Source organism: Syngnathoides biaculeatus, chromosome 2, assembly GCF_019802595.1.
Source record: "Syngnathoides biaculeatus isolate LvHL_M chromosome 2, ASM1980259v1, whole genome shotgun sequence".
Classification (NCBI taxonomy): Eukaryota; Metazoa; Chordata; class Actinopteri; order Syngnathiformes; family Syngnathidae; genus Syngnathoides; species Syngnathoides biaculeatus.
This window is the reverse complement of record NC_084641.1, coordinates 28,062,506-28,088,890: the sequence shown is the minus strand read 5'-3', so window position 1 is coordinate 28,088,890 and position 26,385 is coordinate 28,062,506. Positions and strand designations below refer to the sequence as shown.

The window sequence follows — 26,385 nt, the reverse complement described above, 5'->3', positions numbered from 1 at the left end:
TTCCAAGACAACAAAATTCACCCAGCAGTATTAGGTGCGCGAACCCCGGAGCTTGTACCATATTGCTTGACTTTTTAGCACCCTCTCGACAACTTTCATGAAGCGATATTGCCAAAATCAACCTTATCCGGTGACATCACAGTCACGCTGTTTTTATCCATTTTAACCTCACACTCCAAACGTCGTAGCCTGTATGACTTAAAGGATATGTAAAACCTATCCATCCATCCATTTTCTATACGACTCCGGTCGGTGCCCAAAAAAAAAGCCGATTTCAGGCGCGAACGAGGCGGTTCACACCATGCTGCGGTTGCCAGCCAAACTTGACAAGCAACCATTCATATTCTCACCTCAGAACAAAGTCTTCTGTGAACCTAACGTGCACGTTTTGGGAATTTTATAAAGGAAGTCGGCATACCTGGGGTAAACCCCCCCCCCCCAAAAAAAAAAAATCCTGGATCTCAAAAGTGTGAGGTGTATGTGTTAACCACTCATTATTGTTCCGCCCATGTAAACCACAGTAATGGAAGCAGTTCGTTTGCCAATATTTCCATCGCATAACAGGAAAAGGTACATCTAGCAATATTATCCAGTTGTTGGTATTCTGTAGGCTTTTGTCACAGCGGTATATCTTTCACCTTGGTCTAATGAGTTGGTTCCGGTGCACTTAGCGCCCACCTACGTCCTGCGACGACGTAAAACCTTCAGTTATATAGACCACACATAGCGTTTATTCCACCTCCTGTAAGTCACGAGTCACACTAGCAAGAAAGTTGGAGGTGTGAATCGTTTTCACCGCATGAATGTGGAGCTGAGAAAGCACAAAAAAGCACTCTCGAGATCTCCTCTGCATGTCGCTTGAAAACATTTACTCAGCCTACTCTCGGACCTTAATTAGGAGCACAATTTGACACCGAGGTGGTCCCGAGAGACGGGGAAAAAAGGGGGCAAAACAAGCAGTAAGAACCTAAATTGCCTCTGAACGCTGTCCGACTTGCACTCCAACTTCAGGTCCAACACTTAGGACATGAGTCGCTCTAAAATCTAAAATGCAAACAGACCGATGTCTGCAGATGGTTGTGCTTTTTAAAAGCCAGACTGTAAAGAACGTTTCCTCCAGGGCGCTCAAGTCAAAAACATGATGCATTTCGGATGCAATGTGTTTGAAGAACATCCATGAAAAAGTTTAGATTAAAATGCATGCCGTACATTATAGAGCTACACTTTGCCGTCTAAATTACCACTGACAGAAATGAATAGTGAAGCTGAAATTATCGTTGTCCAACAAATGAAAAATCTAATTTCATCATTTCAAAACTACAGCTCCGTGGTTAAGACAGAGTTGATTTTGTTTCGTTTTTTCGTGCTAGCAGATTTTGTCGTCTTCTTTTTATTTCGGCTTGTCCCGTTAGGGGTCGCCACAGCACGTCATCTTTTTCCATCTAAGACCATCTTGTGCATCTTCCTCTCTAACACCCACTGTCCTCATGTCCTCCCTCACATCATCCATCAACCTTCTCTTTGGTCTTTCTCTTGTTCTCTCTTCCTTGGCAGCTCCATCCTCGTCACCCAATTAACTCACTCTCTCGCCTCTGGACATGTCCAAACCGTCGAAGTCTGCTCTCTCGAACCTTGTCTCCAAATAATCCATCTTTGGCTGTCCCTCTAATGAGCTCATTTCTAATCCTATCCAACCTGTTCACACCAAGCGAGAACCTCAGCATCTTCATTTCTGCCACTTCCAGTTCTGCTTCCTGTTTGTTCAGTGGCACCGTCTCTAATCCGTACATCATGGCCGGCCTCACCACTGTTTTTTCACTTTGCCCTTCTTCATCCTAGCGGAGACTCTTCTGTCACATAGAACACCAGACACCTTCCGCCAACTGATCCATCCCGCTTGGACCCGTTTCTTCACTTCCTTACCACACTCTCCATTGCACTGCATTGTTGGCCCCAAGTATTTCAAGTCATCCACCCTCGCTATCGCTTTTTCTTGGAGCTTCACTCCTCCTCCTCTGCCCCTCACATTTATTCACATACAGTTTTCTGTTTTACTTCGGCTAATCTTCATTTCTCTCCTTTCCAGTCCGTGCCTCCATTTTTCTAATTGTTCCTCCACCTGCTCCCTGCTTCACTGCAGATCACAATATCATCTGCAAACATAGTCAGAGGGGATTCCAGTCTAACCTCATCTGTCAGCCTATCCATTACTACCACAAACAGGAAGGGGCTCAGCGCGGATCCCTGATGCAGTCCCACCTCCACCTTAAATTCTTCAGACACACCAACGGCACACCTCACGGCAGTTCTGCTGCCCTCATACATATCCTGTACTATTCGAACATATTTCTCCACCACAGTAGACTTGCGCATGCAGTACCACAGTTCCTCTCTTGGTACTTTGTCAAATGAAAAATGGAATTTTATCATCATTAAAAACTACAGCTCCCTAGTGAAGACCTTGTTGATTTTGCAGATTTTGTCTCACCACTAGAAAAGAGGTGCTGTTGTATTATCTAGAACAGTTGGCAAAATGGTTCTTTAATTTCAAATGGCTTACCTTAGCTATGATCCCTCACTCCATCAAGGCTGTGGTCTATGTTAAGCCATCTCTGTGCTGTGAAATTAGTAAATCCATGCTAGCCGGGTGAGAACATATGCTTCTACTAAGGTAGCTAGTTAGTTTTACTGCTACTTAGCGGTATCTCTCATCAATTATTTGCTATGATAAAATTTCAACTTGTAACACTCAAATGTGTGTGTGTGTGTTTCTTTCAATCACTTTCATTATTTGGAGTAAACCCCATAAATATCTCGGAGCTTACATTATATAACAACCAGGCTTCAGCTTTTCTTTGAAAAACATTACTTGCTAGACCAACCAATCAGAGACCCCCCCCCCCCACACACACACACACACAATGCTCTTCTGACAGTGTTTGTTATTATGAAGAAAAGCTGGAACTAATCAAAATGAAAACCAAGCCAACTAAGCAACCTTGTATGAGAAATTGTCCATTTGCGATAACCAAAGATTGTGCGCTCATTTTTATTACATAGAAAACTCGCAACATGGAAACCGTCCTCCGTTTTGCGTCCATCATTTGAGAGAAAGGGATTATTTTCATTTCTGATTGTCTGTGTGACATACAGTTAAAGACTCAAAGACGAGCAAGGGATTTGAAAGGTTTTTGTTATTAAAAATTGTTGTTTTAGGAGAATAAACAGTTTTGTTGAAACAAAAAAAAAAAAAAAAAAAAGAAGTCAAATGTGGTTAATTCTGCTTCACGAGGCAGAAAGTTCAGATTATTCGCCTCAACTTTCATTTTCTGATATGTAAACACCCTCCTGGTGGCTAAAATGAAATAGTCCATGCAATTTTTTACTCCAATTTAATTTAATACCCAGCAAGCCAGTAACACCTTTAGCTGAGAAAAAAAAAAAAAAAAAAGTTTTGTAGCGGTTCCCCACCAGTGCCAAACTGTTTAATGAAGAGTATATTTAACAGTGAATGTTGAACCATTTTCGGACATTTGTACAAAAATAAGTAGTGAACTCACTCATGTCCATGCCGAGTAGTCGGGAAAATATGCGTTAATATCGCCTGAAGAGATGGCAATTCTGTTTGGAGTCAAAAGAAACCTCCACCCATGTGAGACACTTACACATGGGTTAGTGAAAATGTATTGTGCGTTTCTCAAATTACTGAACGGCTTGATCGTTATACTTTTCCCAAATATGGACATAAAGAGAAAATTAAAAAAATAACCCCTAATAAGTGAATAAACTGAATTACATCTCGATCATCAAGTTCAGTGTTTTTCCCGTTTCAAAGTGTACTTCTTTACACTGTACAATGAGAAGATCGTCATTATTTCTCCATTAGGATTTAGATCATTCATTTTCTTAATAACCATTGTTTTTAATTGTTTATCATTAGTGCTAACAATTAATTCACACTTGGTTAAATGCAGATCTAATTCCTCATCAGTTAGAAAGGATTCCGACCGTAAAATAAGAATTAGACAATGGATGGACGGATGAGAGGATGCACTCATACTCAGAAGTACTGAGAAAAAAAAAATGAAATAAAATAAATAAGACGAAACAAAATAAATAAACATAATTGGTCAAGATATGTAGTTTAAATCTTGTATTGTGTGGTGGTTTAATGAATGTTCATCACCGTACATTTGAATAAATTCTTAAAAATATGGATTCTAGGTTCAATTGATCAGATACTGTGCAAGAACATGAAATACATTCAAATATTTAATGCTTCATCTTCCAGCAATGCAAATAAACAACTGCAAAAAAATTATGATTAAAGGTGGATTGGATGGCATAGTTGCGATTTGGTACTTGTGAATAAGATTTTTGGTGACAGAATCCTCTGGTATTAAACGAAAAGCTCACCTACTCGTTAAGTATTGCTTTGGGAGCATTTTATTACCAATAAACGATGTCCAAGTGATTTGAGAATGTACTGTAATTTTCGGCCTATAGGCCACGACTTTTTTTCCCCACATGCTTTCAACTCTGTGGTTTATGCGGTGATGCGGCTAATTTGTGCATTTTCTTTGAACGGCCGCAAGGGGGCATTCGAGCGGAAAAGGTAAGAGTGAGAGTGGTGGAATATATGCGCCGAGGAAGTGACTTTTACCAGTCCTGCCCTTTACGCGCTGTGCGAGCGTGTTATTGCTGTGTCTCAGTGATTTTTACCGGTATGTTTTTTTTTTTTTTTTTTTTTTAAAGGCCTTGTTAGCACGGTGCTAGCATTAGCGTTAGCACGGCTCTTGCGTTAGCACCAGCGCTGCGCTAACGTTAGCGTCTGTGTATCGTCTTTCTTTGTAAATATCTTGTGTTTGAACGTGGGTTTCAGTGTGGGCACTTGCGGCTTTTACACACCTGCGGCGTATGTATGTACCAAGTGGTATTTCTTTTACAAATTTACTGGGTGAGGCTTATAACCAGGCGCGCTCTGTAGGCCGGGAATTACGGTAATTCTTTGCTTCAATTTTGTGGCATCCATGCAAAATTACAGACCTTTTTTGAAGGGATAGCTGATGGCTACTCATGGCTGGCCCCCCATGGGAATGTCTTACCAAAGGCTCAGTTGGCATTTTTCCTTTCTTCCATACGTGTGGATCTAGCGGCAATGCAGTTTAATATTTTGTTGAGAAAAAAAAAAAAAAAAAAAAAAAAAGGGAAAAAAAATGTGTGTTGGATGCGGCACAAATTCAGAGGAGGCCAAATTGCAAGAGATGAATACAAAAGTGTAATTGACCATATGAGTAGACTGAGCTGAGGAATTGCTTCATGGTGAAAGGCTCCCAGGAGGCCACAGAAGAGCCAAAATGTCTGCGACTGGAAGGTGTCGCAAAAATTGCCCTGGTGAAATGTTGGCATTTGTGCTATTCTGTTCTCCGGACAAGCCTTTTTCCAATGCCGTTAAAATCTCCAACTCGTATCTTGTCCTTTATTCACAAATACGAACTTTGCTCCGTGACGTGCGTGTTAGTGCGTCATCTGTTCTGTTCATTGGTATTCTGCCCGATAGTTTGGAGGAAACAATATATTGCTAATATCTGTGTCGCTCCTGCCCATTTTTGAAGCGACGTAAAATAAACAAAAGGCCCGTTTTAATCTAAATAAATTATCCCAAGTTGGAGGCAGTAATAATGGAACACAAAGGCAATAAGCTGCTGTCTCAAAACGAAATGAAAACAGTAAATATCCTGTCGGCTGCGAGCTCCGTCTTCCTTCGGCGTGGCGAGAAACGGGTTCCCTGCTGCGCACTGAAAGCATGAAATTGAATTTCAAACCTGTGATATGAGTTTTTGACAAAAATACAATGTAATTGCATTTAAGGAACAGCGCTTTCCTATGGTAACCCAATTCTATACACTCGCCTTTGTTTTTGGAAGATGACAAGCACAGAGGCGGATTTCTTCTTCTGTCTTCCTCTTGTGGCATAAAACTGACAGAAGCTGACACCTTGTTATCGCCGAGCAGCTTCGATATTTTTGCTACCTTGTGTAACGTGCTGCTTTTCTCATCTTATGCAATAAGAATTCTGGCTTGAGCAGTTTTCTGCACAAGACGGTCCATTAATAATGAAATCACAACTACAAAAATAATGTACAGGATGCATTATACTGCAATTCAGTCCCAAATACTTTGTCAACAGCTCTATAGTCTATATGATATAATTGCTTACATACCATAATTTCTCGAGTGTCACGCGTCCTGAAGTATAATGCGCACCCCCCAAAGTTGACGTAACAAAAAAAATAATAATAATAAAATAAAAAAAAAAAACAGTAAAATCCTTCTTCCAATGTACAATGCGCACCACCAATTTGCTGCTATGCATATGCTAAGAATATGAGGAATGAGTTGTATTTATATTTTGTTAGGTTTGTATTTGTATTGTTTTTCAAAAAACTGTCCGTGCAACAATCCTTAAGAATAATCATTGTGCAAGTGTTGATGTAGCGGTAATATAATCTCGGGACAGGCCACAGGACACGCTTGTCCTGGTCCCTGTAATTGTCAGAACAGAATCCCTCAACCAACTAAAATAAATTCTCAATAATGGCACAACATTTTAATAGTTATCACATATTACAGTCTTAAAAATACAAACTGTTTAACTTTCAATATTTTTTTTGTATATTTGTGCATAAAACGTTTATGCATAGAGCGTCTTTATCCACGACATTACACAACCTTGGCCAAGACTTCAAAACAAGCATCTGACTCATCTCCAATCCGAAAAAGATCCACAGAAGCTACCGTCGTAAACTCATCATCGATGACTTGGTACAGTTCCGGTGCCTCATGCATTGCATCATGAACATCCCATCTTGCTCCCGCTCCATGTCATCCTCGGTGCTATCCATAGCGTTTGTTAGGAAACTTTTTTTTTTTTTTTTTTTTTTATAATCCCAAGATTTTGGGTTGGGCAGCACAGCCTCTCCCCCTCTATTCAATCCAATCTGTCGCATCTTTCACGATATCGTCAGGTGGCTAGCAAAACAACGCGAGCTCAAACTACGTAGAAACAAGCATAACGGGCGCATTTTTAAAAAAAAAAATTCAACTGTGCGCGCGCTCCCTTTTTTCAATGTGCCCATGTCGCACACATTGCGTCCTTTGAGCTTACGTTATTTTGACACCCATCTGAAGTAATTGACCTGTCGTTGTTTCGGACTATCGCGGTACGTCCGGGTTTGCGGCGTCATCCACACGAGTGATGACACATTTCTTTTAAAAGCAGCTGCACAACTCGCCGTTGTAGTCAACATTTTTTGTTTTAGTTGAACTTAAAACAAACTCACGGGGAGTCGTTTGTGATCTTTGGTGCAGTGGCAACAAACGTGCTACGCTAACGATCGAAAAATGCAAGCTCCCCGAGGAGGTCGTAGAGTTCAGGTTGCGGGCAAACATCATAATAAATATAAATGCATAACATAAGACATCAAATATCGTATCGAAATGTATATGTATACCTTTTTTTTAACCACTATGTACCGGGATACGAGTATACAATGTGATTGTATTTTTTAATTTTCATCCATACCTAAATAGAATTAATGCACTTTATTAACTTTTGGAAAATATTTTTGGAAAAATTTGCGCATTTGTTTGAGAAATTATGCTACTTCACTGGATAAAAGAGCGGCGATCAGAGCACTCGGCATACACATGTACGGTATGTTTGCTAACCCAAAATGAAGAAAGTGATAAGAGAAGAAGATTAAAAGTGCTTTAGAAGTTTATAGTCCGAGGAGTTGCTCCAGACGTATTTTGAGACAATTTTAAGATTTTAACAGGAAGTCGAGTTTCATCCAAACCCAACACAAGATACATACAGTAAGAACAACAAAAAGATTAAAAAGAAATAGAAGCCTGGGTATATGCCATGTTGCAGCACAGTGGAGCAGCTGTAAAGCGTTGGCCTCACAGTTCCGAGGACCCGGTTCAATCCCCGTCCCGCCTGTATGGAGTTTGCATGCTCTCCCCGTGCCAGTCTGGGTTTCCTCCCACATCTCAAAAACGCATTCGAGACTCCCAGATGGTTGTTTTGCGCAATGTGCCCTGCGATTGACTGACAACCAGTTCGGGGTGTACCGCGCCTCGTGCCCAAGCGTAGCTGGTATCGGGTCCAGCACACCAGCGACTTTTGTGAGGATAAGCGACTCAGATCATGGATGGATGGTTTATGTTAATGACATTCTGTAACTTGCGTGCCGTATATTACCAAATAATGGGTACGGTTAAGCGAATCCTTTTAGTACTGTAAATAAGTGATTTTCCTGCCACTTGGCAGCTGCTAAAACTAACTAAAAAGTTACTTTTAATGTATCTTACATACATTTGTAATCGAGTAATGAGTCGAGTAACCAAGTTACCTTTCCAAGGTGACTGTGGCAAAAAGAGCGACAGCACAACACATCTCGCTAAAAACTCAACAAACTGACGACGTTCACTGCAATTCTCAGGTGTGAGATTCCGCTCAAATTTTTATAAATGTGTTTTTTTTTTTTTTTTCCCCCTCTTTCTCGCCACTTTGGCAGGGCCCGAGCCGGGCAAATGTAATTATACAGCAATGCTTTGTGCAGGGTTATTTAGCTTGGCTGTAACACAGTGAGAAATATTTGGCCGCGGCTGCTCTGTGGGCTTTGTTTACCGTGTTTGTGTGTGTCCACGGGGCAGCTGGATGCGGATGTTAAAACAAGCATTTGGAGGGCTCTCTTTCACCGATCAACAAGCCGCCAGGTGATTGAGAATCTGCCTTCTGGGCCGGTTGTGCTCCCCTTCACACTCCTGCACACACAAACAAATTAATTTGCATTAAAAAAAAATAAAACACCTCAACTTTGCATATTCCAACACATGATCTTGACAACTTTTTTTTCCTGTGCTTTTAATGGTTAGGCTTCTTATTTTTACATGGAAAAGTAAATTGTGGGACACCAAACACTAACTCCAAAAACAAAAAGTGCTCTTTTTTTTTCTTCAAATGATCATTTTAATTCTAATGTATAGTGTCTGTAAAGTGAAAAATAAATGTCATAAATTTCCAGCGATAAGGGGTATGTGATATACACAAATGTGGAGTGTGATATACTAGCTTAAGGGTGATTGTGGTGTTCGGAGCCAAAAATTGACCGTGATCGGTCCGCAGAAAGGCATAAAGGGGACGGGAATCTCCCTTCTTACTCCAGAATATGCTTTCTGGGGAAGAAGTAACAACTCCTTCTCCTTCACACCACTTCTGGGTTTCAGGGTTCCAAGACGAGAGATAGGAGAGGTCAGTTCAAAAAGGAAAAACATTTTTCGACTTTGTGACACCGGCCTCACAACAGGTATAACCACTTACTATTGCAGGTATTTGCGCTCTCCGTTACATAATCGGCCCGTGGCGGTACTCCTCGTAAAGGTACTTTGTGCGCTTCGATCTCCCGAACTTCGGCAGAGGAATTTCGTCCGCCATGTCAGAGACTGTCAGTGCTCGATTTGGGGGCCATATTTAAAGGGAATGAAACAAGCTATTTTGATTAGACGGGATTGAAGTGGGTTGAAAACACTCCCACAACAGTGCAGGGTTCCCCACTTTTAAATGCGCTGGTCCTTGAAATCAAACTACGCAATTACTCCATGCACGGTTACAAAAACAGATTCCATTAATGACACGTCTCTGTTTTCATTTTTGTTTGTGTTTCAGCGACAGGGTGAGAGTTGACACCGGTCAACCTGATTTGTAGTCAGCTACCTTTTAGGTGAGGCTGCTACAGAGAGCTGGTGTCAGACTATTCAGTTGCTTATGGCCCCGTCACACCACGACGTTCTGGTCAAGGTTCTCTGAACATTTCAATTGTTCTATTTTTCAGCGTTCTCAAACGCGGATGACACATCTGGCATGTGATTAACGTGTGTCTAACGCATGCCTTAACGTGTGTCTAACGCACGAGAAGCGTGTAACAGCGACCAAATAAGATACCCCTAAAAACCATTAGCATGTGCTAACGTGTCACTGGCGCGCGACGAGCGATTTAGACGAGCGTGTTGAGCGTGTGACGAAACGGGTGAATAACGACAGAAAAGCGTTCTGCTGGCGTGTAATTTTTACAGTGGAACCGGAACTAAAACATTGGAAATTTCATAGTCACTTCAGTTGTTCTCGTGAGTTTGAACAGTCAGCATCATGCCGCCTAGACGAAAAAAAGGTGGGGTGCGGACTTCAGCAACTAGCGTTGCAAAGCATCGGTTTATATACCCATATGCATGGACGTTCGGGAAACGCACGAATGACGCTCAATGGACGCCAAAGGATGTCCGTTTGACTTTAGTTACGCGCTGTGTGCGCTAGGGGATTGTTCAGTGGTCTTTGACAGGTCGCCACTGAGTCGCTCACTGCAAAGCAAACGATTAAGTAAGAACCAAGTAAAGCTCGAGTTACGACTGACTAACGATAGCAAAAAGCGTGCAACGCTCGGCAAACCTTAGTAAAACGTTCCACGAAGGTTTTGAACGTTCTGCAGCGTTTAAAATTAAACGTCGATGAACACTGGTCTCGGTGAGAACTTTTGTGCACGTTCAAAACTTTTTTTTTTTCCCGGACCGGCGTTCTCCGCCGATTCCCAGCGATCATTGACGCTCACTAGCGTTCAAACGACGCTCTTCTGGCGCTATCCCGGCGACCATGGGCGACTACCGACGTTTCGTGAAACGCTATAGAACGCTGACCAGAACGTCATGGTGTGACGGGGCCATTGCCTTTGTGTTTTCAAAGGTTTTTTCGCTTTGTGTAGTTAACAGTCCGTATAGCTCTTCCTTCCTGTTTGCTTACTGTTTATTGTCTCCAGTTGCTTTTGTGAACAGTAAGTACATCAGTGTTATTTTGTTTTGGGTATTTGCTGTGGCTTTTTGAATTTTTTTTTTTATGTTCATTTTTGTTGCTGTGACTCCATCCACCAACCTTTTAGTTTATCAAAAGATCAATTAAATTCTAACCACAATGCGTCAAGTTGCTTTTCATTCGTTACTTCTTTTTTACCGTCACATTTTGCGGGTGTTTTTGTTTTGAACTCACATTTTATTTGCACTTTTATTGAAACCTTTTTTTTCCTGTTCAATTTGTTTCAAGTCTGTGTGGCTTCCATGCCCAACCAAGTGCTGCCCCTGATACAAACTCCCCGCTACTTTTCATAGACTCAATGTTTTATTCAATTCCGGCGTGTCAACAAACAAACGTTGTGCACAAGATTTAAAACAAGAAAACATTTCTTTCCCTCATCTCTAAATGTCAGAGGCGTGAACAATATTGCACCGCTTAGTTATTGCCACAACTTGTATAGCATTGGGAATATCCAAATGAACATGAATCAGACACATTCTGTTTTGGCTGCATCTCGAGATCATTAACCTTTTAATTAACCTTTTGATTCTGAATGCTGCTCTGCCTTAGAACACACAGCTGATGGAAGCGGAAGGATATTTGAGATTCATAATATGCTGATGGATAAAATAACATTGGTGAAGACCTGAAAGAGAGGTGACGGACTGAGTATTTCATACTACTAAACAGACAGACATCAGACGCCCATTTCTCCATCCATCCATTTTCCGTATCACTTATCCTCACTCGGGTCGCAAGTATGCTGGAGCATATCCTAGTTAACTTTAGGCGAGAACTGAACTGAACTGGTTGCCAGCCAACTCCAGGCCACAAAGAAACAACCAATCATTGAAACACACACATTCACACCTAAAGACAATTTAGAGTCTTTAATCAACCTACCATGCATGTTTTTGGGATGTGGGGGGAAACCAAGTGTCTGGAGAAAACCCGCTAAGGCATACGGAGAATATGCAAACTTCACAGAAGCGAGACCTGACTTGAACCTGGGTCCTCAGAACTGTGAGATCAATATAGTAACCAGTTGCCCACCTTGCCACCCAACATCAGATGTAATAAACGTAACTTATTCCCACAGTGGATGTGGAACAATTAAAGACATGCAAAACAACTGCTGACAGATGAGGTTAGACTGGCATCCCCTTGGACCATAATGTTCGCAGATGATCTGGTGATATGCAGTGAAAGCAGGGAGCAGTTGTGGAGAAACAATTAGAAAGATGGAGGCACACACTGGAAATGAGAGGAAGGAAGATTAGCCAAAGTAAAACAGAATATGTGTGTGTGAATGAGCGAGGTGGGAGATTGAGGATCCAGGGAGAAGAGATGGCGAGGGTGGATGACTTCAAATACTTGGGGTCAACAATCCAGAGCAATGGAGAGTGTGTGAAGGAAGTGAAGAAACGGGTCCAAGCGGGGTGGAACAGTTGGCGGAAGGTGTCTGGTGTCTCCGCTAGGATGAAGGGAAAAGTCTATAAAATAGTGGTGAGGCCGGCCACGATATACGGATTAGAGATGGTGGCACTGAAGAAACAACAGGAAGCAGAACTGGAGGTGGCAGAAATGAAGATGTTGAGGTTCTCGCTTGGTGTGAACAGGTTGGATAGGATTAGAAATGAGCTCATTAGAGGGACAGCCAAAGATGGATTATTTGGAGAAAAGGTTCGAGAGAGCAGACTTGGATGGTTTGGACATGTCCAGAGGTGAGAGAGTGAGTGGATTGGTCGGAGGGTGCTGAGGATGGAGCTGCCAGAGTGAGAGAAAAAGAGTGAGAGGAAGACCAAAGAAAATGTTGATGGATGTTGCGAGGGAGGACATGAAGACAGCGGGTGTTAGAGAGGAAGATGCATGAGATAGGCTTAGATGGAAAAACATGACACGCTGTCGCAACCCCTAATCGGGACAAGCCGAAAGGAAAAGAAGAAGTTTGTAACAGAAGACCTGTTTTTGTTTTTTTCCCCTCCCCTCAACCCACATATTCATCCTTCCTGAAAAATTGTAGAAAATCAAATTTTGTCATTGGGCATTAAAGTTCAGCATCCATTTTGATTGACACATTCTTCCTTGACATTTCTGCACAGCTGCAATCCCACATGAGGATTCAACTTGATTCCCTTATTCTGCTCCCACGTGGCACAATTCTGAAATGCAACATGAGTGAGTAAAAACACACACACACACATGAAATCAACCGTACTCTCATCAGAATCAGGTCTCCTTCACATCCAAATAAATAAATCAGTGACCGTAAACACATCAGATATGTGTCACTGGAAATGCAGATGGAAATTGAAGATGGATAGATACAGTAAATTTGGAATTGGGCACCCAGACCTGCCGTGTAAATCTGGCCACCAAGAGAACTGCAATTTCCAGTTATTTAATAGGTTTCTTTCAACCTCATAGAAAAGAACCATCAGCATTTCCGTGAGACGGCGCACATCTCTTAAATCTGCCGGGGCCAGATTTTCATAAATTGAAGTGCGCAGTACCTGGCATCTTGAAATATGAATTGAATGTGCATTTATGGATTTGCTGGACAACAGAGAAGATTTTGGGCCCGCACCAAAGTCAGGCAGGTGTACCACTACACCATCCCATTCAGAATTGGATTTCAATTGTCCAACCACCACCGACAAAAGAACAAATTTAGTTACTTCTGCAGAGGAAACAGGAAACATCCTATGTAGCAATGGCAAGGAGAGTTTAAAAATATTCCTGGATGCACACAGCTGAGTGAGTCAGACTAGTCATCAATGGGTCGAGCAACCCAGTTTGTGAAAACTTGGATTGTTGATTCTTGAACAAAAAAAGCAACGAATCATTCCTGGTTACACATAGAACAAAATTCACATGAAGTTTGAAGAGGATTATCTGAAATTTAGAATCGGTAGAATACAGCTGCTAGACAACGAGTGATGAACTTGATAAAGAAGAAAAATTACCAACAGTTCAAAGAATGTAAAATTAAATGTTGCGCTGAAAGATTGAATAATAGTGCGGCTTAACCATTCTATGGATAAATTAAGTGGTGCAAGTGTTATTGTTTTCGATGGCGTCCTATGGATGGATGCGTCAAAAGCTTACTGTGGAGTTTTGCAGGACATTCTCCTGCCAACCTGTCGTGGACATTCTTAAAGGTGGAAATACTCCCAACGGCAAACACAATGAGACTTTCCATTTTTTTTTCACAAGCTTGAGAATCCTCATAATTGCAAAAGTTTGAAAAGGAATCACAATTTGGCATTCCGCAGGATGAAGAGCCATTGAAGAAGTACGTGGAGGGCGCAATTGGACTTGAAGCAGCACCCCGAATGATGCAATTCAAGGGCGCCCGTCGCTCTGAGATGAGATCCGATGTGGGAGAGATTGTTTTGTGTTGCATCACGCTGGCCAGCTGTTGTTTTTTCATTGCGTGCATTTCATCTTTTGTAATCATATCTATGCTTACAAAATCAAAGTCTTTCCAATCTGCATTAATGTCACCGATGTTTTATCAAAAGACTCGTTTTGAGAATTTGTTTGAAACAGGACAAAGGTCCAAACCAGAAAAAACTAAAAACAGTGACAAGGGATTCAACGGCTTTTTTCAATCATTTATCGTTTGAAGAATTTCATCAGTCTCAATCATTGCTGTTGGTGGGCGACAGTGTGGCTGTCAAAATGCGCATAATTTGATTGCATCACATAATTACGGTATGTCCTGCACTTGACCGGCGACCAGGAAGGAAATGGAATGTTGCAATGGAACCTCGGTCTGAAGGCCAACCAGCTGCCACTGGTAGAATGTCTGATAAACGATCAATCTTGGTACTACTACATTCGAATTTGACATTCAGTGTGAAACATTACGTGTACAGTTTGATCGTAAAACAAAACCAAAAAAAAAAAAAAAAAAAATCTTCCACCGGAACAGTCGTAATTGAAAAATCCTTCCTGGCAATGTTCCTCTCCAGTCTTTGAGGTGGTGCTAATGAGCTTTGCAAAGAGGCTTACATTCACTTTTTTTTTTTTTTACTGCAGCGCCATCTGTTGGATCTGGTGGGTCATCGCTCCACTTGGCCACAAAGCTCGAGCCTATGAATATCATTGGTCGTCTTCAATGTGACAAAGAGCGTTTTATTTTGGTCTTCCAATTCCATTTGTAGCTGCTCAGGGCTGAATATTGATGCATCTACTATTTATCCCAAATAGCTCCTCTACTTTGAAGTTGATGCCACTTACTCCTCCATGAAGTTATGACCTCCACACCAATGTCAACAGTTATATCAATCACTTCAAAACTGCACGGGAGTAACGATGCATTACTGTGTTTTATGCAAGGCGCTGAAGGTCAGTCATATTTATCATATTCATATCATCATCTGCAAAGCAGGGTAAATTAGAAGTGTGATGGGAATCTACAAATACCAGAACGCTGATCACATACAGTTGATGTAAAACAACACATCCCTACACAAATGCCAGGTTTTTGTGACCTCTTAATTAGCTGCAAGTTACTAAAAAAAATATGTATCAGTTGTGAATCTTTGTGTGAATGAGCTGTTCATTTTACGAAGTTGCAAGTTGGGGAAAACAATATGATATACTGTGATGGCAATTTTTTTTCTGTAATACATCTTCCCTAAGTGTTGACTACTTTGAATACTGAATATAATGTTATGAGCGGATGATTGACTATAATGGAATGTTCGCAGCTAATAATGTATAGAGCTCGTGCACCTACGTCATCAAATCACGCGACTGGCCGGAAGTGCCGGTCAAACAAACCATTCTTCAATGCGAAGTCGGTTGGAGACGACGCGAAAATACGTCTTACACCACGACACCCAGAGTTTTGTCCGATACCGTTAAACATTTAGAAGGTGATAATAACGTGGAAAAATGAGAGAGACTTGGCATAGAGGAACCATATTTAATGCCGAAGTCGATTTTTTCGCTGATAAGAAAATTGGACTATTAACCATCTTCCGCTTGTCTTGGACAACTGGATCTTCACATGGATCTGGTGAGGAAGTCGACTTTATTTACACGGAAGAGTTTGAAAGCGTAGAAAAGTCTGGACGCATACAAATAATTCCTTGCTGGATCTGTTCTCAATCAAGAATAAATCCCACATAGTGATGGAGCCACTCAGATTTTTTCAATACACATACCAATATTTAAACTCGTGACTCCTGGTTTTACACAAACTCTCATTCATTAACTATGATTGGAAAAAAAAAAAAAAAAAAGACAGTGAGTCGTCTCCGTACACAAAGCGTGTTGCGGCCACACGTTAAACTTCGGTAAATTTCTCCGTGACAGACTTTTTTTTTTTTTTTTTAAATATGCATTGTTTTCAAATGAGTTCAATGCATATTTAAAAAAAGAAAATAAACCGCTGGGATAGGCTTCAGCCCCCGTACACGGAAGGGTGCTGCAGCCACACGTTAACCTAAGTAAACATCACTGTGACCGACTTTTTTTTTTTTTTTTTTTTTTTTAAATACGCATTGGACTCATTTGAGAACAATGCATATTTAAAAAGGAAAAAGTCTGTCAGGGAGAGCTTGACTGAAGTTTAACGTGCGGCCGCAACACGCTTCTGTGTATGTTGGAGACGACTCCCTGTCTTTTTTTTTTATTTTTTTTTTTAACGCTGTCTCGTCTGTTGTGACAACCAACAGCAAGTCTTAAAGTGTCCCTCCAGGGGTACACCAAAGAATCATTTCCTATGAACTTCTGTTTTTTTTTTTTTTTTTTTGTTGACACATTTGTACTCATTTTGTTACAGCTGTTGATTCTTAAACTTATTTTGGTACATTTTACTTAATTTTTATATACAGCACATCTTAATCAAACCGTTATTTTAGAACCATTTTTAAATTTTCCAATAGTAAAACACTTAATGGTCAAACTGTGCACGATAGTACTGTGGCTTATAATGTGAACCTTATCATATGAAAAATACTATGCCACTGTATTTATTTGTGGTCATTAGGGAGGTACCTGGAGAGCAAGGTTTTTATCATTTTATGAGGTATTTGGTATTAAACTACTATATAGTCATAAATCATCCATCCAGCCCATGAAGTGCTTTAATGAGGACTTTTTCAATATCAGTGCACAGTCACAGTTCAGTTCAGTGGCAATTTTGCTCAGGATCGAGTTATTTGCTGATTTCCCTCATTGTGATCAGGAGTGAGCTGGAGCCTTTCGCGGCTGACTTAGTGCGAAAGGTTGAGTACATCCTCACGCTAACCACTATTCCGCTAAGCTCAAAGAAGAATATTAGGGGGGGAAAACCACCTGTGCACCAAAGCCAAAGAGCACTAAAATTGCCACTTCAGCTACACTCACTTGTCTGAATGACAAAATCTGGACTTGAGGGTTAGTTTGGGGATCTGTTTGTGTTTTATTTCATTTTTGGGGCATTTCACTTTACGGCCAGACAGATAGCTCACCTGCAGTTTTAAGGGAAAATGTAATCTCAAATTATCCACCCATTTTCTTAGAGCAATTATTTTATAAAAGATACATTTTTCCTGTGGCTTTATTTTAAATAAATAAGAATGTGATGCAAGTGTCTCAGTTTAACGTGCTGGAGTGAAACGGGGTTCAGGTGTAGTTCACAGATTTGTGAGCTCCTGGCGGAGGTAGATATAAAAGTTATTCATTCAGTTGCTCTCCTGGCACAGAAAGGTAAAGAAGAACCCAAAAAAGTACTGGCACGCCCACGTAACCGTGCCTTAGTTGAACACCATTCAGCTGGTAGTGGTTTAACGTCACTCTTGGTAACCCGTCGCACAGCAGATAACGCGAAGGGCTTTGGCAGAAATTTGAATGCCACACTTTAAGTGCTTACTGCATTGCAGTGCTGCCAACTTTACACGCGTGCCAAGAAAGTCGTTCCAAAGCGATTTCCCCCCCCGCTTTGTCCTTCATAGATCATGCAGTGTTTGCAACGGAATCAAGCTACAATTCACCGTGCCTTTACTACTTCTCCCAGACAATTTCCAAACCATCACGATATTTTTTACGAGTTACGAGCATTTCCAGATGAAGGAAGTCGGTTGGAAGAGATCTTGATGAGCGAATGAGGTTGCTGCCATTGATTGGCTGTATTGTTAGCAGTCAAATTAGAGCATCACATGCTGAGTCTATGGCACAGGTGTCAAACGCGAGGCCCGGGGGCCAGTTGCGCCTGCCACAATCTGTACGCAAATTCCAAGATCGTAATAATAAACAAATAATCTTAGATATTGCATTTTACTTTGACCAAAGCATTTTTCGACAGTAATTTAAACAATGCTTGAAGAAACCATTATCTTTGTTTTCTGATTTCAAAACTAGCTACAGTGAAGAAAATAAGGACTTGAACAGCCTGCTATATTGGAAGTTCTCCCACTTAGAAATCATGGAGGGGTCTGAAATTTTCATCGCAGGTGCATGTCCACTGTGAGAGAGATCATCTAAAAAGAAAAATCCAGATATCACAATGTAAGATTTTTTTTAACGATTTATTTGTGTGATACCCCTGCAAATAAGTATTTGAACACCTGTCTATCAGCTGGAATTCTGACCCTCAAAGACCTGTTAGTCCGCCTTTAAAAGTCCAACTCCTCTCCGTGTATTATCCTGACTCAGATGTACCTGTGTGAGGTCGTTAGCTGCATAAAGACACCTGTCCACCCCATACAATCAGTAAGACTCAAACTGGTAACATGGCCAAGACCAAAGAGCTGCCCAAAGACACCAAAGACGAAATTGTACAACTCCACATGGCTGGAAAGGGCTACGGAGAAATTGCCAAGCAGATTGGTGAAAAAAAGGTCCACTGTTGGAGCAATCATTAGAAAATGGAAGAAGCTAATCATGACGGTCAATCTCAAATCGGAGTGGAGCCCCATGCAAGCTATCACCTCGTGGGGTCTCAATGATCCTTAGAAAGGTGAGGAATCAGCCCAGGACTACACAACAGGACTTGGTCGGTGACCTGAAAAATGCTGGGACCACAATTTTCAAGGGGACTCACATGGGACAGGACGACTGCACTGTATTAAGGAGAGGATGACCGCAGCCATGTATTGTGAGATTTTGGGGAACATACTCTTTCCCTCAGTCAGAGCATTGAAGATGGGTCGTGGCTGCTGGGTCTTTAACATGACAACGACCCGAAGCACACAGCCAGGAAAACCAAGGAGTGCCTCCGTAAGGACCATAACAAGGTTCTGGCGTGGCCGAGCCAGTCTCCAGAACTAAAGCCAATAGAAAATCTTTGGAGGGAGCTGAAAGTCCGTGTTTCTCAGCGACACCCCAGAAACCTGTCAGATCGAGCGAAGATCTGTGTGCCTCGATGGGATAAAAATTAATTGCTTCAAGTTGCTGTTATTTTGCTTTAGCGTGCTGAAGATGACTCTTTAAATTTGCTATTCGGTTGTGGAGGAGGAGGAAAAGGAGTCGCAGCATGGCATGACATGGCGAAGGACAGGATAAGGAACCAAGAAAAAAAAAAAGACAGGAAAGCTGGGAACAAGCCCAGAAAGTGCTGCCGTCTCTTCATCTGAAACTTGACAGCTTACCTCAAAACAAAATGTTTCACTGCAAGAGTGGACACAGTCAGCTATGAAAACTGAATACATCTTTGAAGAAACACAAGGGGAATATAGATAGTGTTTTTTCTTCTTTTTTGGGGCGGCGGGGGGATATTCTGAAGTTTGGGATTTTGGAACATCCTCTAACTGTCAATCCCCAAGTAAAAATCTTACAATAAAATCTCCCACAGTAATTTCGACAGTTGTGGGTTGAATGCAAAAGAATGCAGCCCGTCAAATGACCCGCCCGGGTTTAAGTCCGCTCGGTTAAGCAAAACTATACAGTGTTGTCGCTCTCCAATGAATATTCACTTTTGCTAAACGTATACTGTCGCTGTCTACAACAGTATCTAACTTTTTAACAATCAATATGTGCTGTTAAAAGGTTTGGAACTAAACAACCACTGCAGTAATTTAAAAAAAAAAAAAAAAAAAAAAAAAGAATTTTATTGTGACCTAAATCAAACAAGTACTGTCATTCAAACACTTTGTATTGAAGAAAAGCAAAAGACTCACAATACAGTCAAGGTAAGAGACGTTAACGCTTACTTTGTTTTAAAGTATTCGTGCCGACAATGTTGGATAATGAATGTATTGTCTGAGGCGATGTTTAGAAAAAAAAAAAAAAAAAAAAAGTAGAAATTCACTGGGCCATGTCTAATTTATGCATGGAGGTAGAAAAAAAAAAAAAAAGGCTGCAATACGATCCATGAACTCCTTCGCTTACCATTGTTACAGTCTGGATTTCTGCAGTTTTAAGGAGACCACTTAAGATAATTTGAAGCCACTTGCTTCAAACTCAACACCTTTAATTTACTTTATTTATTTACTACATGCATAAAACGGAACAAATGTCTCACGGTCACGAGTATTTAAGGCAGGGGTGTCACAGTTTTATTGCGGGCTAGATTGTAGTTACGGTTTCTGTCAGAGGGCCATTATGACTGAAACAATGAAAATCTTTAATTGACCCATCATATTTACACATTAAATTTATCAACTGGGTTCGGAACCAGAAATCGAGGGTAATGGGTTTTTCCACTATTGTTGATGTTTGGTAACACAAAAATGCTGGCAACATCTCAATGTCATCATTTGTGATATGACAATTTGAAACGTTGGTACAGATTTCAACAAAAATCATGGAAGTTGATAGACATGACTTGCCAACGTGGGCCACATATAATCAGGTGGCGGGCCGCGTCTGCCCCCCCCCGGGCCTTGAGTTTGACACCTGTGATTTAAGGGGACAGCGGCTGTCCGACACGGGACGGTCTGACCTTCTCACCTTAATCTCGACACAGTATACTCTAGTAACTCAACTCCAGTGCTCCACAGACAACTGGAGGCGACAAAACTGAATCCAATCCACACCACACAAGTGCACGGTGGGTACTTGGGGGCAGAGGGGGGAGGGGGGGGTGCTTTGCAATACTGTAATATGTAGCAGCAACCTGACCATTGAACGTGTTCCGTGCATTCTTGCCTGAGTTTTGTGAGGTTCGACTGTCTGTGAGGCAGCAATGTAAAGCAAAGTGTGGTTTGTAGTTAGATGAGTGACTTGGAGGGGGGGGGGGGGGGGCAACTGGAAGGAAGGATGAATTCTGCAGCAATATATTAACCTTAACTTTTTTCATTTTGATTTGTTTAGCTGACACTGCGATATATTCTCAGACTTTTCTCTACTACAGCGAGAGTTAAGCGGTAGAAAAAGGATGTTATACCTCTTTAGTTGGGCATGTGTAGCCATTGCGCTCGTATGATATTTGAAGATAGACGTGCATTTGTTGCAAGTGAACTGTCTCATTTTTAGTCAAAATGTCCTCACACACTTGAGACACTCTTGCGCTTGCTTTCTACCAGGCATCCATTTTCTTGCGGGCGATTTGCGTTCGATCGAATTCAAACTCTTTGATTCGGAGTAGTGAAGTTGATGTGGTGACTAAACATTTTAGCTCCTTGTGCGAATTCGATGTAATGCATGTACATTTCCTCTCCTGCATTTAAAAATGCAAAAATCATCTGTCGTCCTGCTTGGTGGCTACACAACCCCCGAGATGGACAAAACTGAAACCGATCTACCGCAGGCCACAAGATCCAAACGGTCGCAACTCCGCTCCGGACGAAGCCGCAAGCTCAAGGACTGTAAGGCTCGTATCGACAATACTATCGTCATCCTCTGGCCGAAATGCGGACAGTGCCCTCACGATAAACAGCACATCTCCCACTACGCTGACCGTAACGGACCTGCGGAAACGCCCGAAGGAAGCGGTTGCATTCCTGGAACTAGAAGTAGACCGATCGATGGGATTGCCTGGCCACAACAACAACATGCAAAATCATCGCTCCCGATTCTTCTTAGGTTTGATAAATGACTTTGTGAATGCTACATTTATCTAATTGTCGATCCTCCTCTCACAACAAGTAAAATGAACTGTGTCGCAATGTCATAAGTTTGATAGAAGTGCTCCTCGGCGCCCTGGTTAGTAGATCAATTAATCACGTTTTTTTTTTTTTTTTTTTGGTGACCAATCACACTTTCACCATTTTTACCAACGCGAATGTTTAGTTAATATGTCCCTTAGAGTTCGTTACACAACGAAGCTAATGCCATGCGTAGTGGCATTATCATGGCTGTCTGACTCAATTTGAATGATTGGGATTTAACTCTGGAAATATCTGCAGATTTATGAATTTAGATTGAATCATCTTCTGAATGCCAATGCGCCAGAGTCCTCGGAGATTGGCAATTGCACTTATTTAATTTGACCTTTTCTTAAATGTATGGACTCAACGTAGTCCAGAACAATAAACTCCCACCTCTTTGTATGCTAACTATATGTACAGTATATTACATCCTGAGTCCATTGGATGCATTAATTGTTTGATCCATTTTCAAAATATAGTTGTAATATTAATTGAGGAAGTGACATGGCTCCAAGTTTGTGGGTTCAACCTTGAGTCCATGACCGTATTGAAGTGTCCTTGAGCAAGATATTAAGGCCCCAGTTACTGATGATGCGTCAGGAGGTGAATGTGGAAACGGTATTGAAGCATTCTGAGTGCCTTGCAGGTGGAAATTTGCTATGCATTTGAAAGCACGTTTACCACTCACGATAATGGAGTGGAATGGATCATGTTGAACGCACCTCATGTGTACCAACATTTTTAGGAACACCCCCCCTCCCACCCATCAGCCCCACACAAGATTTTTTCATAAGGCGGCATGGTAGCACAACTGCTTAGAGTGTTGGCGTCACGGTTCAGAGGACCAGGGTTTGAATCCCAGCCCCGCCTGTGTGGAATCTGCATGTTCTTCCCGCGGCTGTGTGGGTTTCCTCCGGGCACTCCTGTTCCCTCCCACATCCTCAAAACATACATTCATTGGAGACTCTTGTCACGGACCTCCGGTAAGGGGGTGGACCCAAATACAGGACTTCGAGGCAGAGGCATAATCTTCAATGTAGTTTATTCCGGAAACTGGGTCATGCACTGTGTAGCAGTCTGACAAGGCAGAGGTACAGAAACGCTAAGCTCGGCGGGATCCAAAAGACACGCACCAAGGTCCCATGACTATGGGGCAAACTATCAACTGAACAGGACGGGATCAAACAAAAGGGCAAAGAATCGCTGTGACTAGGGTTACTCTAACTTAGAAGCGGAGAGTCCCACAGGCAGTGAATGCAACTCACTAACGCAAGGCAACGAACTGGCAAATGCCAGTGACAAAAACTCCAACTTAAATGTCTGTTTAATTACAGTCCCAGTGTGAAACAGACGTAAGCGGTGACAGAGCAGTGGCCTGGCCACACCTCTCTTGGCAGTGGCCAAGCCTTGCTCATGTCAACTCTAAATTGCCCATAGGTGTGATTGTGAGTGCGACTGTTGTCTATCTCGGCTCAGAAAAATGAATGGATGGACGTTTCATAACCAAAATACTGAAGGTGTATGTGAACATAGCGTTATAAAAATGCAAATGAAAATGCAGTTCAAGTTACACTCGCTCCGAAGAGCAATGTCAACATTCTTGACTCACAAGACATATTTCAAAACATGAATGCCATATATTGCATTCGGTCACGGTTTTCAGATTCCCACATAGGAAATACATGCAAGGCACAAGTACTCTTTATAGTACAGTATGAAAGTTTGAAAGAAAATATATAGCGCAGTGAGCACAAATACCAGGCACAAGCCTTCCCGTCACAGCAACAATAAAGTTTCCTTCTGTTCTATTCTTAAAGAAAGAATTGAGTTTGTTTTTACTTCTTTGCATGAAAATACTGCTACTTGCTAGCAAGCAACAAACATACGATAACTATCCATGTCTTTATTAGTCATCGTTTCTGAGCTCTGATTCACTTGATTGTTTTCCCACAAGCCAAAAAAAAAAAAAAAAAAAAAAAAAACGCAAGCCCTATCAGCATCACGGATTACGATTTTTACTTTACGACAAATGCAATGTATTATTAAAATGATCATAAATTTAGAGCTGAAAGAGCTGTTGGTGATAATTATGACGACAATGAAACACACACGCCACACATTAACCCATAAATATTACGACAGCAATTAATTTGCCATAAATGGGCTACTTAATCAATCTGCAGCAGTTTTACTCCTCTTATATTTCCTGTTTGGAAAAATGTGTGCAAGTTTTATTTGTCTTTTGCAGGCTGGCTGGCTCATAATTTTTTTTTATTTTTTTTTCAGCCCACGTCTGTCTGTCTCATCTGCTTGTGTGCATCGAGGCTGTAATGACGCTACTGAGTGGCAGTAGAACTCGCGTGCAATAAAGATGCTTCAGGACCAACATAAGTTTACATATACATAAATCATAGGGGTAAAATACTGACTGATATTAATATCGAGCTGTTACTCCCCCTACGTGCCAGATGCTGCCGTTTCAGACGCTTCGGTTGGCCTCATTTATTGTAAGCCAAAATGACCTTCCCGGATATTACCGACGAGAATACATTCACGGATGGAGATGGACGATGCTGAAGCTCAAGAAAAAGGTCACGATAATCAACGCGGTACAAAAGTGGTATGGGTTGTACCCGTTACCCTAACGCAAAAATAAGAATAAAAACAAACAAAAAAAAGTTTCTCAAAAAGAAGCCACATGATTTCGACACAGTTTTTAATCTCTTGACCGTGAAGTGATTGCAAATTGCAGCAACTCAACTTGTTACTTGTGGTTGTCTATAGTCAGGTTACAGTTTTGGTGGAGATGGAACATAATCTACATCCATATGCCAACCAGTGATGCGCGTTTGCTCTCGCCAGATGGCCCATCAGTGTGCTTCAGCACCAAGCAAAGGAACACCAGGACTGAGCCAAGATGTTACCAAGTCACCAAAAAAAAAAAAAAGAAAAAAACACAAAGAAGAAAAGATGCATAATTAGGCTCGCGTCCGTGCTGTGAGCTGGAACATGCAAGCCACAGCGGCCGCTCACGCTCGAGCTGAGACAACTTGCAGAGAGGTGGGCTCTGCGCGCGCACACAAAAGCAAAAAACAAAACCAAAAAAAAAAAACCAAAAACACAAACAGCACTGCCATAATATGTCTAGTATTATATTCAATCATCCAATTAGCCATTCAAGCAACTTGATTGGGTAGTAAGGTGTGCCGAAATTTCAAAAATGCACAATTTTCTTTTCTGTGACTATATAATATACTTATGTACAATATGTATGATTGTTTGACCAAATGCCTTATGCATCATCCCAATTTTATTTATATTGCAAATACTGTATTATATGGGGCGGTACGATGGATCAGCTGGTAAAGCGCTGGCCTCACAGTTGTGAGGTCCCGGGTTCAATCCCAGACCCGCCTGTTTGGAGTTTGCATGCGTTTCCTCCGGGCACTCCGGTTTCCTCCCACATCCCAAAAAAGCATGCAACATGAATTGTGATTGTGAGTGCGAGTGTTGTTTGCCTCGATCTGCCCTGCGATTGGCTGGCAAGCAGTTCAGGGCGTACCCCGCCTCCTGCCCGTTGACAGCTGGGATAGGCTCCGGCACTCCCCGCGACCCTTGTGAGGATAAGCGGCTAAGAAAATGGATGGATGGATGCACTATATAGTGATACATTTTGATCTAATGTGTTTTTTGTGGTTGCCAATGCTGCTTTATTTGCATTGTGGCTAAAATCTCCAAATAGTCATTACTGTACACCAGTTGTGAGATTTAGTTAGATTGATTTTTACTCAATTCTAATGAAGTTGCCACAAGTGTGTCGTGCAGTGGAGAGTAAATCCATGCCATCAGTAAAGTAAACGGACTATTCATGGATGAGTACGGCCTCAAATACTGCAGAAAATGGTTTTGTCCATTGTACTGAACAAATAATGGAAAGCTCTTATTTGGAGTGGAAACACATTATTGTAGGCTTACGTAAACACTCGCAAAGATGATTCAAGATGATCCAAATGAGCTGTTACAGCAAATAACAGTCACTGCAGTCCACATTTTGGACCATATGTAGCGTTTAAATGTAATGAAAAGCAAGCACATAAAGATTGCCATGTTCAAAAATTGAAGACAACCAATTTCATTCGAAATTTGATTACGACAACAACCAATTCTCGGCCGTGCTGTTGGCAGAGTGCATTTGCATCAACATAAACAGAGAGCAAAGACGGCTTTAGGAGGTGAATAGAGACTTCAAAATGAACACATCAGTCAAAAATATGGGATTGTGTTAAAAAAGAAAAAAAAAAAAAAAAAAACTATTGTACAAATATAGCTTCAATCCGATTTCTAAAGAATAAAGCAAACAACCAACAGACGAGTACAACAATGCACAGCAAGGGAACAGACACGCTCCATCAAGACAATATTAAAACATACACAGCTCGCGGGAATGCGAATAAA

At 41.5% G+C, this 26,385-nt stretch overlaps 1 long non-coding RNA gene across 8 annotated transcripts in view; it reads right to left on the bottom strand.

Annotated features, from left to right (window-relative positions):
- The window catches only part of LOC133513870 (uncharacterized), a 158,289-nt gene that overhangs the window by 106,782 nt on the left and 25,122 nt on the right, over positions 1–26,385 (bottom strand). For 6 of the 8 annotated variants that reach the window (XR_009798644.1, XR_009798642.1, XR_009798646.1 and 3 more), the window contains exon 4: positions 8,696–8,832. This is a non-coding gene — a long non-coding RNA (uncharacterized LOC133513870). Of the gene's footprint in view, positions 1–5,233; positions 5,799–6,609; positions 8,833–26,385 lie in introns of those variants that run through there. The other 2 variants (XR_009798643.1, XR_009798641.1) reach the window with 2 other exon arrangements.